Source organism: Numida meleagris, chromosome 6 (genome assembly GCF_002078875.1).
Source record: "Numida meleagris isolate 19003 breed g44 Domestic line chromosome 6, NumMel1.0, whole genome shotgun sequence".
NCBI lineage: Eukaryota > Metazoa > Chordata > Aves > Galliformes > Numididae > Numida > Numida meleagris.
Genome location: NC_034414.1, coordinates 52,690,134 through 52,705,110, shown reverse-complemented (window position 1 = coordinate 52,705,110; position 14,977 = coordinate 52,690,134). Strand labels below are relative to the sequence as shown.

Below are 14,977 nucleotides of genomic sequence, written 5' to 3'. Positions count from 1 at the left end.
AGGAATGGGATGTCTCTGTCACAGGAGGACAGGCAAAGTGTCCTTTTGGTAGTCCTATACAAGTATACCCCAGGACAAGTGAACAGATGGGGTTAATTCTGGTGTGACACTAAGTACTCTGTGAGGGATGTTGCTTTCAACAAACACACTAACTTGTTACCTGGCTGAAAGTAAGAGGTAACTTTTATTTGATTTTACAGCCTGATAATGGCAAGTTATAAAAACTGTGACAACTGGGGCATATGAACTCTCACTGACTCTGCTGGAGTCACTCACTTAAGACTTCATCTCACAAAACATTTAGCTTTTCCTTTATGACTGTCCCATAAAACACCCCCAGGCAGGAGATTTTCTCTCACCTTGATTGCTCAAACCTCTTCCTCCTTTTGCTTGCTTAATATCCTCTTCATTCTCCTCTCATCCTTTTAAAAATTTAACTGGAAATGTCCTTCAGAGGAACTCTCTTTACTTGGCCACATCTGTTTAATTAGGTGTTTCAATAGCACATGAAGAAGAGGTTTTCTCATCTTTCTGTTTATTTAACATTTTTTTTCAGGAAAAACAAAACAACACAAGCTCAAGGTGTTAGAGCATTTTTTCCGATTAAATCATAATATAACCTCAATAAGCTTCAGAGGCTAAGACCAGAGCGATAAAGTTTTGCGATCCCCAATCACCTGGTCCAGTACTTATAATCTGGACTCTATAAATAAAAATGTCATGCAAAAATATTTGGAAAGAGAAACTTTATAAAATTCAGCTTGTGCAGCTCTAGCACATCAGGACAATCCAGCTGGGAGCACGTAAAGGTGCTTTACATTTACTCCTCATGATCATCACCTTTGTCAAGGGAACCAGAAGAGATTCTGAACCCGTGAATTATTGCAGAGCCACAGAAAGATGATTTTCTCTTCCTGTCTGACCCGGTGAAAAAGCCTCAAGTGAATTTTCCCCTTGCTGCCTCTCTGCTGGAAGCAGCCAATTGAGGAAGTCTGCTTTCCACAGAGTCCATTTACAGCTGGCAGAGTGTCTTGAAGCACTGTACATTGAAAAATGTTCTGCCATGTATTCAGTATGCAGAAGGGTGCACCTCAGCAATTGCACGTCCATTGGCTCTACTTGATTTTCTCTGTGACAAGCCTTTCAGGCTTCAGGGTAATCAAACCAAACATTCACACACAATACATATCTCAAACCACACCTTTTTGTTCTCTCTTTCTGACGGCTTAGAAGAATCAGCCCCCTGGCACACCTGTCCTCATACCAAAGCTGGGCTCAAGGGGGTTGATAGCTCACATTCTGGGGGATAGGGCCAATTTTTGGCCTCATTATGGAGTATTTTCAGTACCAAGGATTTTCATCAGCACCAATCAAGCATGGAGCAGGTCCTCCGGGTGGCAGCCAAGCTAGCATTAACTCAAAATCCTTGTCACTTTGCTTCAATTTTTCATATGTTTTCCTATACGTTCCTGTGTTTTAAATCTTGCTGAAGTCTCACTTTCCCCTTTCTAGGCCATCCACGGACTTCTAGGCTGGTGCCTAATCACTGCTGAGAAGCATAACTCAGGGAGACAGAGACAGACCCAGGGTAGCCAATGCCTTGATAACAAGGCTGGTTGCTGAGAGGGGGGACCTGGTGTGGTCAGGGGTGCCCAGCAACTTCATAAAATCATAGGATCATAGAATGTCTTGTGTTGGAGGGGACCAATGCCCCTGTCATTGGCAGAGACTCATCCCACCAGACCAGGTTGCCCAAAGCCCGATCCAACCCAGCCTTGAGTACCTCCATTGATGGGGCATCCATAACTTCTCCAGGAAACCTTTTCTAGAACCTCACCACTCTCTGAGGGAAGAATTCCTCCTAATACCTTACATAAATCTTCACTCTTTGAGTTTAAAACCTTTGCCTCTTGTTCTGTCACTATCTACCTGTGTAAAATGTCTTGTATCTTGTGAGCAAGATACCCACCCCCCAGCCCAGCTCCACCTCATCCACATGGCCAAAGCACCTCTTAGAGCACCAAACTCAGTTTTGCCCCCACCACAAAAATGCTTAGCCCTGGGACTACCAACTGGAGCAAGGAAGGCACCTACTTAAGTTGAATTCCAGGTCGGGCACTATCTAACAGTCATCATCCTCACATCAGCCAGCATGATGATTAACTCTGAGCAGTTCTATTGTACACAGCAAGTTGGTCAAATCTAGCTGTGGAAGGAGGTTATCTTCGTGTAATTGCTTTCAGGGTCCAGCAACAGAGTCAGTGCGGAGTCACTGATCACTAACTCTTGTGTGACCATAGCCTACAGACTGTCCTACAGACAGTCCATCTTGTTTAAAATAATTACACATTTCTTAGTATCTGCTTACAGCTGATAATTCATTCCTAATGTAGCTGTCTCTGAAAGATCATTGTAATAGTTGCAGTGCCAAGCTGCAAACAGGATGCTGGAAGGTTACAGAGATGACGCACAGGGTAAATACTTCTATGTAATCTCACACAAAGAACCCATGGCAGCAATTATTTCACTGTCAGAGACAAATGGCAAAGTTTTATGCTGGTAGATTTTTGTTTGTTTGTTTTCTCATTGATTGTGGCACATGAGGTATGAATACCAGAGGTCTGACTGCACCCTTATGTGGCTGATAATCCACCAGAGGCAGTGTGAAAACTGTGCTAGGTAAGAATTTCAGACAGAATTTCAAAAAAATTGAGCTCACTGCTGCTGATTACGCATTATTAACTCTGCAGTCCCTCCTGTGGAAAAGATAAGCACTATGACCTCTATTTTGCAAGTACAAAAGCAAAGGCAGAAAGTACAGTACACAAAACACATGCTTGTACTGCACCGAGTATTGGAGTCTCAACAGCTACACTAAACATCCCCAAGCCCATCCTAGGAGGATCAATAAGAAGAGGGAGAATGCATTAACACTAAAGACCCTCATACAATTCACATTTTGAAAAGAGAACTAGCAGGAACACCTTCTTCACCAGCATGGGTTAATACCAAAGCATACAGTAGAGCCTTATTTTCAAATTAGTAATTCATTCCTAAGCGCCCTTTAGCATACTACATCACAGAGCAGAGATGACATTTCTATCCTTGCAAATATGCTGCGCTATTCCTAATCAGGAATAGCTGTATCAGTGTTGCTGCCTGGTAATACAGCCTGGCCTACTGCAGTGATCTTATTTAGAATGGCAAGCCACAGAGCTTTCTAAACAGTCCTTCCTTATCAATGCAGCCCTATCTGGTAAATGTGCCACATTTGAATCACAGCTAAAATATGAAGTGTAGCAGGGATTAGGAACTGCTTTTAACAGGAAAAACACATTGTTGACATATAGACAAAAGCACATAGATTTATAGTCTCCTTCATCCTATATTCTCCCTAGCACCAAAGGTGGTGGAACAGATTATTGCATTCCCCTGCCATCTTGCATAGTTCAGTTTGGCATTCCCTTCTTTTTGCCTTTTTTTTTTTTTTTTTTGAGCAATACTGTAAAGCACATAAATGACATTGATTAACTTGGAACCTACTCCAATGCTGATGTCTGGAGAAAACGGTTTTCAGTGTCTTCAGTTATCCCATCTGAGTATAAAAAGAAAAGAATCAGCCACAAGGTTTAGACTACAGTCAAAGAATATTTCTGTGGTTTGCGTTAGTATCTGGAAATTAGGAATTGGATTAGTGGATGGTGAGGTGAAGTCCATGCTCTAGCTGTATCTGCATGAAGATTGACAGACCCACATTGGACTGTTTGGAGCTTTCTTTATCAGACAAAATTACTCCCAGCTTCAGTACCACATTGAATTACAAGAAAGTGAAGGATGACTCTAAGTAAGATACTTAGTGTAAGTGGTAAAGCTGTTTTAAGGCATCCTGGACCTATTGCAGCTTAGGAAGTTTTCAACAGCTGGAGGCAAACGAGGAGACATGAAGCACTCAGACGTCTCAGTGTAACGCTATAAAGGAATGGAAAGTACCACAATAATAGCAGGGTGGCAAAGTCTTGGGCTATAGCAAACGAGAACAAGCCCAAACGCAGCAGCAGATGCAGAAATGAAGGAAAAGAGTTGCTTACCTTTGGAAGGCCTCAGGTAGGCAGGGATCTCTAACAAGAGGTACCCTCACCTTCACTGCCAATCCTTAAATGAGGTCTGGGAAGGAGTGGATCCTAGCTCCACCCTTTCCAGTCACTCAGGTGCATTGCATGTACCTGAGCTCCCCTGAGTTGGCCCTGCCTTCCCACCAGGTGCTCAATCACTGTTTCAGGCCATGACTTAGCATTTCCACTGCACTCAGTAACTCAGCTTTGTATTATTTCAGATGGACTGTGAGTTTCTTGAACAATCTGCCTGACCACATTTAGCTCTTTGAGGCTGGATAAGAATTGATACTTAACAGTCAGTCATTGGTGGGAAAATCCATATGGGGATATTAAAAGAAAATAAGGATCTGACCCAATTGTTCCCCTCTTCTATTCCCCAACTGTGAGTGCTGCAAACAGCAGACTGTTTCTCATGTTCTATGTAAATAACATCTCCAACCACTATTGCCTATATTATCAAGCTGACACTAAGCCCTAAGAAAAACTATCAAACCTCTCTAGAAAAGGGAGAGCTAGTGTGGGGAAACAGAAAGAAGCCAAATGATGTCAGGAGAGAGGGAAAAAAAAAGTGAGAAAAGACTTACGGTCACAAATCTGAAAGAGAGGAAGCCAGCTGGAGACACACATCAGAGTGACCTTAATATCTCCCTCCATCCTTGAACATGTCCAGGGAGCTGGTGGACACTGTCCAGACACTGGGCTCAGAGGAGCTTTGGTTGACTTTCTGTAGCCTTTCTTGTATTCTTGTTGATAAGTGAAGTGATATACAAATGAAAGAAGCTGGTATGTTAGGAATGGCTGATTTCCCACTAGCATCATTAACAAGTCAAAGGGAAAGTCTGAGACTCACTTCAGATCTTTAGGGAAGTCTGTCTACAGCAGCTGGTCCTCAACATTCAGACCTTGTCCTCTCTCTCTCCTCTCTGGAGGATAATGTAGTATGCACACACATGGTTGTGGGGCGGTTACAGAGAAAGCTATTAACCCTAAACCAGTCAAAATTTAACATTAAAGGAAAGCCATGCAGCATTCAGAATAAATTACTTAAATGAAAGATAATTTTACAAAGCCAAAGACAGTAAAAAGGACAAGGCATGGTTTGGTGCCACCAATTTCTAACTAACGTTTCTACACCATTCCCGTATGTGTGGCATCTACAATACTGCTGTTCGGCAGCAAATACCGTAAACATAACTAGCAACCACAGCATGCTTTTCTAACATGATAGAGGCACCCAGGAGACCAGAAATGTTAGGTTACAAATCATACCCAATGCCCAACTCGGTAGTGTAAAGTACACAGACATAAGCGAGACTTCCTCTTGCTACAATTTAGACCACCTTGGGCCCCCTGTGATTGCCTCAAAGATCTCTACCAGCACTCTACAATGCTGACGGGGAATTTGAGATTGTGTAACTGATGCTTTAGAAGGCTAGCAAAGAATATAATAGTAAATGGTTGGCCACTCACATGAATTTACTTGCCAGAGAGCTACTATCACATAGCTCAGACTCTGGGAAGTCTGCCAAGGACAGAATCTCCTTCAATCTAATTTAAAGGTACAATATGGGGGGAATCCAAGACCTAGGCATACTCAGATTTTCATTGAAAATTGGCTCCATATGTATTCAAAATTTTGGATTTGGAGTATCATACACGTTTTTGATGAAGTGTCCTTGAAATCAATGAGCTGGTATAGCAAGTTCTTGGTTTCTGAATTGAATTTCTCTTACAAAATACCAAAAACTACTGTTTATTGTTGTTTTAGGTTGTCCAGATGCAAATGATCATGGGGTGAGACCATAATCTGAGTCATTAGAGCAACGTTTTCTAACCACTTTGGAGCAGTACACAAACATAATTTCCTCACTGCAGTGAGAAGTAGATGTCTGATCCAGTCATAAGGACATTCAAGTGGAGCTCAAAAGACTCAGATTCTACTCAAGATCTCTCTTGGTGAGTCACAGTATTTCTTCACATTTTGGTTTTGCAGTTTATGCAATTAGACAAATGTCCTTTTCACATATATAAATGACTTAAAAATACTGTCTGGAAACAGCTAATGAAGAACCTCAGTAACACGGAGACTGAGACAGGAAGCCAGTAGTACAGTTTCTGATCTTCCTGTAGTGCAGTTTCTAGCAACACACTGTTGCTGTTCAGCAGTAGCTTACAGTGTTATTTAGAAACTGACCCCAAAGCCTGTATTTGCTCATTTTGTCGGAACAGAGATTTACATTACATGTTCTTCCACTAGAGTGAAAGAGTCAAGCCTTTCCTACAGAAACTGGATTTCCCTTGAGGGTTTAGAATCCAAGTGCATCCTGACCTTACTCACTGCTTGACAAAAATATTGCTCGTGGTGCTTTGTTTCTATAACATATCTTGAGAAATGCCATTATAAACTCAACATTTCAGGCTGTGTGGATTACCAAATGTCTTGGTTTAGAGTTTATAGTAATTGAAAGGGTTCTCTTTCATGTTCCACTTGCCTTCATCCTGGAACAGCCAGAAACCTGAAAGCTTTTGTATTTTTCATGAACAATGAAATGATTTTTCCATTCTCATACCCAACATTTTGTCATCTTTCTGGATCTCTCTTTGTAATTTCAGCAGAGTGTATGTTATGACTCCGCTTGCATGGGACATAGACAATATGCCTATGATTAAAATAAAAGTATCAATAGAGTATTAAGTACATTCTTCCTCCTGGAGAAAATGTACAAAGAATTTACTCACCATAGATATTCCAGGAATATTTACAAGTAGTTCACAAGTCTCTGAAAATGCTGAGGGGGCTTTCTGCTTCCAGGGAGCAAGCCTCAGGTCACTAGATTCAGGTTAGTCTTATACTCCAAAGGTAAAACATCCTTAATCTCCAGCATGCACTGACTAAATCAAAGAGAAAGTTACTTTTCGGCAGTGTACTGGCATGTCCCAGAGAGTGCATTCTGGTCCTACAGTTGAGACAACTGAGGCTACTGAGAGTTTGTTCTTCACTGAAAACTGGACCTATTGGTCTTTAAATGCTTGGCCTCCTACTGAAACAGCAAATAGGGGAAAATTGTATGAGAATTATATAAAGTGAATCAATGACGTGGTACTTAGTAGCTCCTTCCGACATCAAGAGGCTTCAGCCTGAACAGACTAGCTAAGACCTCTCCTACTTGTAACTTGATTTCTTACTGATACTAAGAAGTGCTGGTAGACATCAACCACAATAAAAGACAGTAAAGGACACCAACAGAGGACACAAATAGAGAGTGGTTTAAAACTATGGGTGGAAAGGAGGGAGAAAACTAGAAATCTGCATCCATGCTTGCTCTAGGAAAAGTGTAAAAAGGGGAAACAGCACTGAAAAAGTAGAGACAGCAGAAAAGGGCAAGCAAAAGCCCTCAAAAGCAAATAAAGACAGTGATGAAAGAAAATCAAAAGAAAGAAAATCTCTATTTGGGCCTATTTAGCTCACTGAACTTTTTTTTTTTTTTCAATAGCGAGTATATGAGGCAATCTATATTCTTAAGCAAAAAAGAAAATCATTCCACTGCAATCTAGATAATTTCCCACTCCAGTTGATGATATAATGCACTAAGAGCAAAAAGCTCTAAATCATCCAGAATAACCTACCAGTCTTGCTTTTCACTGAAAAAAAAAGGAAAAGACTTTATTCTAAACTGTTTCACTCTCAGAGCTAATGCCTTGTACAGCCCCCTTTAGGTACTCTGTACATTACTACATTCCTCCCACGTTGCTGTGGAGGTGCTGCAGATAGTGTCCTTCCCATGGGTGTAGCTGCTCTAGCAGGGCTCTGCCCATACACGCCACCACGTTATCTCCTTTCCAGTGGCCTTCCCAAGACCATTTCCATCATCATGGGCATAAGCAAATAAAAGGAAACAGAGATTGCATTAAACCCATCTAACAGTGCTAAGGAATTGTTTTTAACTTCATTCTGCCCTTTTCCTGCAGTAGCAAGCTGCTGTTGTGTTTTTCTCTCCACTCCGCAGAGTGCTAAATCCAGCCAGAAAGCTGTTACAAAAAATACCCAAGGGAAGTGTAATGGAGAGTTTTTCTTCACTGATTTCTCTTCTAACATTGTTTCCTTCCTTCCTCCCCTCTCCACCCTGTGGACTCGATCCTCAGCCCATTGATGTCAAAGGAAAAACTCACACTGACCTCACACGGCTTTGGATCACCCTTCCATTCCTGAGCCATTTGTTTTTATAAATGAGGTAACAGGAGCACTAAAAAACCCTGTCAGAAGAGCTCTGAAAGTGCCATCTGCTGCCCTGAAGGCTGGAGCGAGCAGTCAGTAGAACCACATTGTTTGAATCTGGGATAATGACTTACCTTCAATATACCACCATTATGAATTCATCTGACATTCAATGTACAGTAATAACAATGAATTTGCAGGATATTGAATGTCACATACTTTCACAGGTACAGCATTTCATTGTAATGCACAACAGCTTTCGTTTAATGATAGCAAAGTTTTTCCAGGATCCTCTCTTCAAATTCCCCCTTTTCTCCATAAGAACAATAAATAGTCCTTAACAATGCCTAAGAAAAATAAAATCATACTTTGCTTTGGGAGAGAAATATGATCTACACATAAGGCCTCCAGCGAGCTGAACAAAATGCTTCCTGGGACACAGCAAGCATGAATTTGCGTGCAGAGGATTTTTGAAACTATAGAATGGATGGCCTGGAATATTAATCAGTTTTGTTTTGCAGGTTTTTTTTTTTCCTTAATTGATTCCAGAGTGCAAAAGGAAATAACCCTGTTTCAAACCATCCTACAGAACAAATATAAAGATGTCAACCTGAAGGATGGCCAGGAGATTAATTTTAAAATAAGAATTATAGAATCTCTTGCTGAAGATCTCAGGTAGTGAGGGACAATGTAAAATTGCTCAGTACAAAGCAAGATAGGAATGTGACTTTTGACAATCAGGGCCAAATCTCACCTCTATTCATAGAATCAACTGAGTTAGAAGAGACCTTAAAAAGTCATCCAGTCCAACTGCCCTGCAGTGAATGGGGACACCTACAGCTATGTCAGGGTGCTCAGAGCCCCATTCAGCCTGGCCAGGACTGTTACATATATGGGCTGTCCATAGGAGATGATCAGATCATATTGCAAGAGTTCCATTTCCACACAGTGGTGTGAAGGCCTTGTCATACACTGCCACATCATCTGCAGGGGAGGTACCTGGGTGGCAGAATGTACCCAATAAACTTCAGGAGGGAAAATGAGCTGTGCGCAGAATGGATTTCCTAGATGTCTGCTGGTTTTACAGGTTCTCTTCAAAGAAAGAGAGGCATTCAAGTCATCTACTACCATAGAAAAAATGATCACTGTACAAATTGAGTTCTTTTCCCAACCTGTTTTCATGCAAATCACTTGGATATGCCATGTCTGCAAAAGTCCATAAAGAAATCAAGTTTATTTGTTAAATCAGTCTATTCTATGAAGCTTTATTATTCAACATCTTAATGGGACAATTGGTAATACTTCTAGTGACAAAGTAAATTCTGACATCAGCTGCACTGCTTGTAGTGTAGAATCCTTCAAGAGTCGTGGGAGGACTTTGATTATTGCCTAACGTTTTGCTGAACTCTGCTGAAAGAGTCGGGTAAATCTATTGTTTCTGTAAATGGTCCTTCTGCAAGATGAACTACTGAGTGAGCAAATATGACAAAGCTTGAAGGAGAAAGACCCCTTGGTGGGCTCTGTGGAAGTCCAAAGAATGCGTAGCTTGCAATTAGCATGTGGTATGTGGTTGTTTCAGTCCTTTCTTTATTTAAAAGCTCTTGGAGCTGCAAATTTTGATGCTGTCTCTTCAGCTTTATGTTTGCTTACATGTATTCTAGTTTTCACCTGAGAGTAGGAAGGTTGTTTCCAAGGCAAGGTGCCCTTCAGTTTAACATACTGAAGCATGGTGAATATATTAAACAGCAAAATGAATAAGAGTGCAAATGTGACTATTGCAGCTTACACTACATCACCCATCCTTGCATAGAAAGAGTTGAATCTACACAATTATTTGCAAAGAATATGCTCCAGAAGACCAATCAGCATTCTGAATGAAAGACAACCTGGGGAAAAATTGGCCATCTCCGACAAAATAATGAAGGCAATAATCACTGGGATAAGACAAAATGGATGGCAAGACCCATTCTTTAAATATTAGCTCTTCAGAGCCATACAACAATAGAAAATAACTGAATTCTAAATGAGATACTACCGTGTTACCTGTCATGGATGTTTAATTGTGTCTGGGCAACATTATTTTTCCCCACTTCTCATCTAGCGTCATTATTTTATCAGCAGTATCGTATGTGGGTTTCAGACCGCTGTCTACAATGTGGGAGCTTTGGAGAAGTTTATGTCAAGAATAAGAAAGTCTGAAATCTGGTTTCCTCGTATTTAATAACCAAAGTGACTTTTCTATAATCAGCTCTCACACCATGAGTGGCCAAGACAAATTCTCACCATAATTAGATCCTGTTGATGAAATATTGTAGACAAAAGATCTCAATGTATGGATATGAAATGGGCTTGCCTCATATTTGTATGCCACATATTTAATGAGACATGGATTGATAAGTCACTAATATCTGCTTTGCTTTTTGTAGTACCAATGCATCATTACATTCAGATATATAAAGAGATAGTAAACAAATAGAAAAGGCAATGATCAATGCAAGCAGATATGTTCTAATGAAGAGTTACAAATAGGTGATTCTAGACAATGCAAAAAGGCAGAGGTTTCGATCACAGTATCTGAACAAAAGGTGGCTTGAAAGAGCTCAAAGCAAAGCAAAGATTTTTCCCAGGTGAGTTTGTGTTTTACCTGTCAATTCATACAATTACTAGTAGATCAAATCAGCTATTCTACTTTTAGAGTCTATGCAGAGATAGAGCACAAGCAGATAATTTTTGATGTGTCAGCACTTCAGTAGTGGGACATTCAACACTTCATGTCATGCTCATTATGTGCTTTGCTTCATGTGCTTCACCTCCTGAGCAGCAGTGAAACAGCAGCAGCACGAATTGGCTCTGCTACCTGGATAGTACAGCTACCAGCTTTGAACCATGACAAAGATGAACACAGAACCTAAGATACTAATCACAAAGCTACCTCAGCTGTGTGTAACACTTAATAAAGCAAGAACAGGGATCATTTCATGCACCACTTAGAGGAACGTGATTGCTTAACAGCACACCGCAACTCCGCCTGAAAGCTTTGGATCAGAAGAGAACTAGCCCACCTAATGGAAAGCGTAAGGCAGTCAAATAGGCAGTAATCACTCCATATGCAATGCATAGAGGATTTCACTCCTGAAAAGTACAGTTTAATGCTTCATGAACACCAGTTACTGTGACTTGAATTTTACATCTTTGCTGATGGCAATCCCAAAAAGTTGAACAAGTTAACACCATGATAGAGAGGGTGGTTAATTTCAGTTTTGAGGGAAAAAGAGTAACTCTACTGAATTAGCTATATTACTTCTCCTAGCAATTTAGAAGTCTCATGGACCCTAAGTTTTAAGTTACAAGATGTGACATGATTATAGCTTAAAGTGAAGGAGCTGCTTCTTATAATCAGATGGAATCTGACCATTAATCTAATATATCAAGCTGCACTTACTGCTTCTTTTAATAAAAATGCAATTTTCTTACATATTCTGTCTAGGTATGATCATGAGCTGCCTGAACACACAAAAACCAGACATTTTGCACTTTCATCAAAAGCTGTGTTATGTTGTGACATTTTAACTCTTCAATTATGCTTTTATAGTTTCCTAGAAAGGAAATTTATCACAAGCTACATGTCATCCTATCAACACTTTACTTCCTGTCCTTTAACATAACTTTTACTCTGGCAATTTACATTTTGAAAAGGTATGTTTGGCCACATGCAATCTCCAACTTCAGAATCTGTCCAGAAGAATGAAACACTTGGAAGGGGAGACCTGACATTTGGGTTGAACATTTTTCTTACAGAAGGAGGAAGAAACTGAAAGACAGATTGTTAGGAGATGAATAAAAGCATGACTTTCTGTAACTGAAATTGTTTGAATATTTTCCTGGACTTTGTCCTGTACAATTAAACAAGGTATTTAAATTAAAATCTCTCTAGCTTAGCCTCATTTCCTCTCATGGAGTTTATTTCCACAATCTTATGTGTACATACTTCCTTTTGCTCTCTTCCTCACCATTCCTTTTCCTTTCAGGAGTTCTATTTCAAATCAAGTTGCAGTGTGCTCACCCAACATGCAATTCAGTTTCTGAAGCACGCCAGAAATGTTTGAACTACTTTCACAGAGTAAAGTCCGATAAAGAGCTGTGACACCATTCTAGCATTAACGTTAAACCTCAAGTCAAGCCTTTGGGCTTTTTTGCGTTTTCTTCCAGTAGCTAGTGACAAGGCTTGGAAAACCAAAAACACGCCTTCCTTTCTCCACACCAGTTACATCCCCAAATAAACAATCTACCTGTAAGTGTTTACTCTGCATTGGACCTGGTTTTGCTATAATCATACCCAAATTTGATACCCCTTATATGCTGTTACTAACATGTTTTTTCTGGTGCTAGTGGACTGACAAGATTTGACTCTCTCCAAAATCTCTGGTGCTCCACTTTCTTGTGTGATTTACCTTTCTCCCACAGCTTCTTCTCAAACACCCATGCAACACAGTCACCCCTCAGAGATGGCTGTATCTATTGTTAGCTTCCGATGTTGCCATCTATCACATCCAGCAATTTCTCATGTCATGTCCAGTAGTTTTACACATCCTATTCAGTTAGCTGAATTTCAGTTCAGTCACTCCCTAGCCATCTGTCTGCAGCCCTTATGCTTCCCTTGCAAGACCTGCAGCAGCCAATGATCTGTCTTCTGAATTCCTGTCACCTATGTTACCGTGCACAGGTCTTGGTGAAACCACCTATTTGCAGGCAGATGCCTCGATTTTCTTCATGTAGTTTTGTTATCTCAGTGCTACTATTTAAAAAATTATCTTGTTTTGGTAGATGAACCAACTTCGCTGAAAACAAACAAACAAACTCAGCTGCAGTACTGATTTCCCTACAGCAGGAACCCCTTGATCTGAAATTTAGTAAGATAGAATGTTTTATTTTTTGTTCCCTTTTGCACAGTGTTTTCCAGTTACTCATTTTTACTTCAGAGCACTGTTTTATATTTCGTAGAAAATTCATATACAATTGGCACAGGCTGCCCGGGGAAGTGGTGGAGTCACTATCCCTGGAGGTATTCAAGAACTGCGGACACATGGCACTGAGAGACACGGTCAGTGCGCATGGTGGGGATGGATTGGTGGTTGGACTAGATGATCTTAGAGGTCTTTTCCAACATTAATGATTCTGTGATTCAATTTGGTTTCATCATCATTTCCACTTTATCTAATTCACACATTGGGGTTAGTCGAAACAGAACAGTGCACTCCACAGAAACAAAAGCAGTTTTATCATTAAACTGCTCATACTGGTACATGTTCTAGCCTTGACCAGGAATGATATGCACAGATCAACACTGTGCCAGACTGCCTGCCAATAAGTAAATATGGGTGCTCAGGTACAGCTGAAGAGATTACAGACTGAAATATCATTCCTCACTTTTCCAGCTTCTCTGGGCAAACTGTTCCAGTGCCTCACCACCCTCTGAGTAAATAATTTCTTCCTAACATCTAGACTAAATTGCTCTTCTTTTAATTTAAAACAATTTCTTCAACTTTCAAGTGCCTTAACGTTGCTTTAGGGAGAATGAGTTCCATGATCTTCCCAGGCACAGAGGTGAGACTTACCAGTCTGCAGTTACCCAAGTCTTTCTTTATACCTTTCTTAAAAGTAGGAGTGATGTTTCCCTTTTTCCAATCACTAGGGACTTCACCTGACAGCCAAGACTTTTTGAATATGATGCAGAGTGGCCTGGAAACTACATCAGCCATTGCTTCAGGAGCCTGGGATGCATGTCATCAGGCTCCACAGACTTGTACACATTCAATCTCATCTGGTGGTCTCTAACTTGCTCTTAGATTACAGTTGGAATGATTCTGCTTCTGCAACCCCTGCCTAGAGGTTCAGAAATCAGCTAGTCAGATTGCTCTGAAACCTGTTACCTTTACAGTTCCCAAGCCAGCCAGTCAGCCAGAGACTCTGTCCCTCTGCCAAGCAGATAAAGAATGTGGCCTCTGGCCAGCCAAACTCAGTCATAAAGCAACAAGCAATCACTAACCAGCCAATTGGGAGACAGCTAACAGCACATGTCACAGGAAGCCTGAAGGTTCCAGAACCAACTGTCTGTTCCACCCAGCTGGGTCAAGTCTGGTAGTTAAAGGAATGTCACCATAGACACAATGGATGGACAAAGTTCCCAGCCAAAAACTCTCAGAGAAACCATTTATGCACTCCCAGTTTGTGGCAGTGTCCCCAGCCTGACTGGGTTGGAGAGCATCAACACTGACGCACAGGTAGTTCTTGGTCATATGAAGTGGCTATACCAAACAAAAATACTACTGAGATGCAAGAGGATTACACCACACCACTAGCAAACAATGTGGAAAAAGAGGTAAAGAATTCATTTAGTGAATATGTGATCATCACAGGTAGAAAACCACTTGGAAAATTGGACAAATGGGGAAAAACAAAGCAGGACATGGAATTACATCATAATTCATCACAATCTTGTGCAAATGCTGAGGTGAAGGATAGCTTCTATTACCCACCACAATCTATTGCCAAGCACTTGATATTCTACCCTTATTTTTTGTCAGCAGTGACTAGTTACCATGAATATTTCTCAATTTTTATACCAAGCATTTTTATCTGTTCAGTA

General features: G+C 40.7%; 1 long non-coding RNA gene across 1 annotated transcript in view; it reads right to left on the bottom strand.

The window, feature by feature from the left end:
• LOC110402057 overlaps positions 1-14,361 on the bottom strand; it is a 34,526-nt gene extending 20,165 nt beyond the window's left edge. The window contains exon 1 of the long non-coding RNA XR_002440870.1: positions 14,262-14,361. This is a non-coding gene — a long non-coding RNA (uncharacterized LOC110402057). The remainder of the gene's footprint in view (positions 1-14,261) is intronic.